Source organism: Zonotrichia leucophrys, chromosome 1 (genome assembly GCF_028769735.1).
Source record: "Zonotrichia leucophrys gambelii isolate GWCS_2022_RI chromosome 1, RI_Zleu_2.0, whole genome shotgun sequence".
Lineage (NCBI taxonomy): Eukaryota > Metazoa > Chordata > Aves > Passeriformes > Passerellidae > Zonotrichia > Zonotrichia leucophrys.
This window is the reverse complement of record NC_088169.1, coordinates 35,357,789-35,363,527: the sequence shown is the minus strand read 5'-3', so window position 1 is coordinate 35,363,527 and position 5,739 is coordinate 35,357,789. Positions and strand designations below refer to the sequence as shown.

General features: G+C 36.5%; 1 long non-coding RNA gene across 1 annotated transcript; it reads right to left on the bottom strand.

Moving 5' to 3' along the window:
• Positions 1–1,436: 1,436 nt before the first annotated feature.
• Positions 1,437–4,875, bottom strand: LOC135449515 (uncharacterized). The gene is made up of 3 exons (XR_010440757.1): positions 4,231–4,875; positions 2,918–3,007; positions 1,437–2,444 (listed from the first exon to the last, which is right to left on the bottom strand). It is a non-coding gene; the product is annotated as an uncharacterized LOC135449515 (long non-coding RNA).
• Between the last annotated feature and the right edge of the window lie 864 nt (positions 4,876–5,739).

Below are 5,739 nucleotides of genomic sequence, written 5' to 3'. Positions count from 1 at the left end.
TTGTCAGTTCTCCCCGTGGGTCCTGGCTTTGTGTGTAGGGAGCTGGTGCCTGTTGGCAATGGTGGCTGAGCCAGTGCAAGGCTGAGCCCGGGCTTTCCCAGAAGGGAGCTATGGAAAGAGGACATCCATCCACTCAGTTTTGCACTTCCTGCCCTAGACATGGAAGGAACCAAGCCTCAGCTTACACCCCTCTCCTTGCAAGAGGCCCCTGGGAGTGCATTTAGGGCATTCTGCATTTGTGGAACACCGAGTCAGGTATCTGTACTGCTGCAGCCAAACAGGCCCTGCACAAGGTGCAGTGACGGGCATCAGCCTCAGGGGCATACAATGCTTTCTGCACATTGCTCCTTCCCTGTATTAATAGCCCTCTCTTCCAAACAACAAATATAACTTTCTGCTGCAGACAGAAGAATTCCAGTAGAACTGCGCTGTATTCTGTAAAATCAATATTAATCATTTTCAAATTGTTTGCTTGTTGACTTTCTGAGGACAGAAAGAAATCCTTAGGGCAACTTAAGCATAGCACAAACAAAATGTTCAACAACAAGAAAATGTTGGCTTTTTTTTTTTGCCTCTTACATCTCACATTTGACCTTTAGAATACTCTTGTCATTTAATCACATAAAGGGCCATAAAATGTGATGAATAACTAATGTCTTACACATAGTCATATTTGTGTAGTAGAATTCTGAAATTCTCTATGAATTGCATTAATGCTGGTTTAAACATTTTAGTATATAATTTTGCGAATTTGAAGTCTTGACTGTAGCTTATTTGCTATGAACCATACAAATAGGAAGATAAAACCCTTCTTCATTTCTGTCCCCAACAGCAACTCAATAACAGAACATGAAGTTCAGCTATGCAATTTGGGCTGAATTATTATATTCTTTTCAATAGGTAAGCTGTTTTCATTTTACTGATCATCTTCAAAGTGTTGCTTTTTTATCACAATTCCTCTTATACTGCTTTTACCATGATGGTATATTCATAACAGTGATTGGATTCTAGGGAGAGAAATATTTACCCCTGTTCTCTGATAGTTCTCCTTTTGGTTACTGTTTCAAGATGAAGGCTACTGGAATACTTAAAGAAAACATAAGCTGTCTGAGATTTAATCAAATTATATGAACATGCAACTAATCACTGTTAGGAAATATAAAGCACATTAAATATTGCTACTGAGTCTATCCTTCTCTCTGGTGCTGGGTAAAATTCTTGGTAAATTCATGTAGCTGGCTACACTAGTTTTTTTGGCAATATGCAGGAGCAGCTATTGCATCACTTAGCCATAGGAAAACAAAACTTCACCTGCCTTCTGTGCATCCCTCTGAAGGCTGATATACTCCTCAGGGGCATTTTGTCTGAACAACAATTTCACTGAGATAAGAAGGTTTACTGTGAGTAAGAAAATTAATAGAGTAAACCTAAGAATGTTTTGTTTAATATGCCTTCATTTATATTTTGTGCAAATGGAATGAGACTGAACAATGTTACAGAAAGAGAATATTAATACATATATTTTCCCCAGAGCACCATGTGGCTCTAATCCCAGAATCAGATTTCTATCCTACACATTGTACTCAAACATAAACAGGAACTACCTCTGCCCTTCTTTTAGTCCCCAGCTTTTGAAACATTAGTGCATCTAGTCCTTTTTGTTCAGTCATGTTCTCTTCATCTCTGCTGTGATATGTGAACAGACACGTGAGCATGCACACGTTATGCTCACACATTGGTCTTTGAATTAGAGCTTATTTTGCAAGTCTATTTATCAGAAGTCACTAGTATTTTTAATGCCTTTTGATGGTCTACTGAATGACTTCATAAGCCCAAAGAGCCCATTTTACAGAGTGTCATTGTATGAATTATGATAAACCATATCTATTACACACGGATAAAGCCCTTCTCTTCCACTGGGCAATGTTTTTCAAAAGCTGCTTCTCACTAATTCACAGTTCTCTTGGATATGATTTCACCGGCAAGCCTGTCCTGTCTGGCACATCTGTGCAGAGGTGTTATCATGGGTAGAGATAAAAATGTTTCAACAAAGTAATTGAGGAATAACATGAAAAACTGCGGGGCTCCTGTCTGTAAGGTTTTGGCCATATCCTGTATTTCTGCTTTTTAATTATTTCAAAGAGCACCTTTAGCATATATTGAAACAGAGAGATATATTCTTTTCAAAGCTTGGAGTTACTGGCTACAGTTTTATAGCTCATGGCAAGCAACCCAGAGGCCTTATTAATACTTGATGAATCCCTCTCAATGTCTCAGCAGTGAAGAGAAGACAAACAACCTGCTGGATGATTGATGCTGTGCCTGCCAAGGAGGAACTTTAAAGCATGATTCTCTCTTGCAAAATCTGTGGAAGAAATCCAGTCTGATCCGGCGTGATCCTGCAGTAGCGGCAGTGTGAGCTGAGTGGAGATGCAACCTCTGCCCTATTGCACAATGGAAAGGGCAGTAACAAGTGGTGTAAGTCCTTCAGCAAGGCTTTCAGCCTTCATCTTTGCTTCCTCCCTAACCACAAGGCTCCCTAGATTTCCATGGCACACTGCTCTTCAGCAATTTGTGGTTGCATAACTGTGTTAGGCTGCACATGAAAACTCTACATTTTCACTACTTTTAAGTTTTGTTTGCTCGCTGAACCATAAGGTTTCAAACAGTCTGTTAATCCCCTTTTTCATTGTTTTTCTTTTCCAAATCATGGACACTCTGCTTTCTGTGCAGCTGTTTTCCTTTTGTTCTGTTTTTTCCTGTTCCCCGCAGGTGTCCTGACATACATAACCTTTGTCAGATGAGACACATGGCTGGACTTACTGAGTAATCTCCTGTGTGCCTGCCCAAGCTCTAAAAATCAGGCTTGAGAGAGCCTTACCTAAGCATGATGCCATATGGGCAGAGAATCACTCACCTTTCCTGCAGTTTGATGGTTCATAGGAAATTGCAATGTTCTGCAGTCTTTTACCGGAGTAGGGCCATCAAATGGGCAAAGTGAGCAAACCTGTATGTATTCCAAATGAAATTTTCAGTCACATGGGCATCACAAAGAATCCCTCATGTCAAAAAGAATCCCTAAACTGCACATGAACTCCTCAAACTACAGTAGCCAAATTGCAATTATGCTGTGCGCCAAGTCTGCCTCAAAAGGGATGATAATCGCATATATTTAAAAATTATGGCCATTTTAACTTCTGTAGGAATATTCAACATCAAATATGAACAATTTAAATAAAATACAATTTAATTTCAATTAATACATCTGGGTCCATAAATTTGCCTTTTACTTACTTCATTTTGTTTTTGTAATTGCAACATACTGAAGCCAAAGGGGAAAAAAAAAGAGATTCTACTCCAGGGCATAATGAATTATTGATTAAGGCAGCAAGATCAGTATGAAGCCTTATAGGAAGCCAAAAGTAAATCAGTAAATGAAAGGGTTTAAAATATATACTTAGAAAAAGGGATTTTGGCAAATACTGAAATGAATATTAGATAGAAAAATCTCAAACTGTCTGAATCACTACCCCTAGCTGTCCAGTCAGCCCATGATTTAAATAAATTGCAGTTTAGAGTGAATTGTGTGGGAAAATGAATCCAATAAAGAAAACAGCTTGTAGAAGAGCTAACACTGAAAATGTGGCAGCATTTAAATCCTGATCATGTAAAAACATTTATTATACAGATCAGACAAAAGACTTGTGAAGAATAGAAAGACTGAAATGCTCAATAATAGCATAAAATGAATGTCCACTGAAATCAGTGCTCTTACATGGATAGTTCATACCAGAAAAATGAGAAGTTCTCTTTTATCAGGTCTCAAAGGCAATATATTGGGATAAAGTGATGGTAAATCAGGAAAAAAAAAATCAAGGAAAGAAAAAACCTCAAAAATCCCCAACAAGAAACCACTTTATTAATCCACTTTATGGCCAAACTCTAAGGGAAATTTGTCTCAAGAGAGTCTGAGGGACATAATTAAATGATTTTCTTTTTGCTCTCTTACAGCAGAAAGTGTACACCAAGATCCTTCTGCTTAGAAAAAGTGAAATCTCTAATTCTGTGCATAGAAAAATGGGGAAGTACTGATATTCCAGACAGTAATCATATTCAGAAAACACCAAAATGATTTTTTTTGGGAAAACAGAGAACAGGAAACACATATGAAACCACACAGATTTGCTAAATTTTCTCTCAATGATCATTATAAAATTAGGCTTAAAATACCTGTTTAGAATTTGTAAGGGCTGTAATACTCCTGAGGACTTCAAAGCAAACTCAGATGTGAGCTCTTATTTCTCAGTATTTTAGTGGCATAATTAGTGTGTGGAGCTTTTTAGAAGAAATATCTTCTCAGAGAGACCATATCCATGGATAAAACTGACTCTCAACCACAATAGTTAAAAAGCTGTCTAAATCTGTCTAAATCATACAGAGACCATTGAAAATTAATGTCTACTCAAGAGGCTCCATGAAGACTATTAAAACTACCAGGAATCTGTAAACAAATCATTAATGTGTCATGATATCTTTTAAGATTAAATGTGTTTCTACTCTGAAAATGGATTCTGCCAAATAACATTTCAGCATTATGTGCACTCTGGAACTCAACACTTTTCTAGTTGGATTTATATATACATTAGAAGGATATACATTTCTTCTGACTTCAAGTGAAAATTCTTCAGTGGGATATGAATTTCAATTTAATTTCTTTCACCTTTTTAAAACTACAAGTGAGGAAACCTGCAGAGGATCTTGTAATCATAGGGAAATTGGATGAAAAGTGATCCAAATAAGATGAAGTACCAAATAAAAGAGAATCAAATTGAAATGTTACGCTGGAAGAAAATGAAGGTTTTCAGGAATGGAATATTTTATCTTCAAGCCTGGGAAAAAATCCTCTTCTTTCAGAAGTTGTTAAACTTGAATCTTGGTCCAAAATGTAGTCAGCTGTTTTGCACAAAACTGGTGGCCCAAAAACCTAACTCCTCACACCTGTGCATATGTCCACATGGGAGGCTTTCTTGTTAACTCCAGTCAGCATTTTCCTAATCCAACAAAATTAACACATCATTTCCTCTTTATTCTGCTTGAAGTTTGTATTTTCCAGAAAAGTGTTCTTTAAAGGTCATTTTTTTTTTCGCAATGAGAAACCAGCTTTTGTAACTTTTGGGTTTATCTTGTAAGCTTTAATTAAATAATTATGGCCTTTAGGAAAACACAACATAGTTAAATTCCCTTTGCATAGATGAGAGTGAAACAGGCATCCCTAGGGGTCATGAACAAATTAATAAAAAGAAACAACAACAAAACATTGCTCTGTTTGTGAATTAAGTGAATTTCATTTAACATAGATGAGCAATAAGCAAAAGGAAATTTAATTACATAAAGGAACACTTATCTCCAAGAAGATACGCAGTTGTAGCAATAAAGAAACAACATTTTTAAAGTAAGTTAAAACAAGGTTCTGCCTTACATCTTGATATATCAAGTGACAATGATAATTCAGAGCATTAAACCCAATAGTAACTATGATAGAAAAGATATAATATATGTATGAGAATCACACTATAAATCCTCTCAGGCAAATTAAATTCTGAGAATGAAATCACTAAAAGGCAAAAAGATATTGATATAAACCTGTAAAATTAGAGGAGAAAACGATATTCACCACACTCATAAGAGAAATATTGCAAGGAATATCCCTACAAATCTGTGTTATGAACAGTCAAGTAC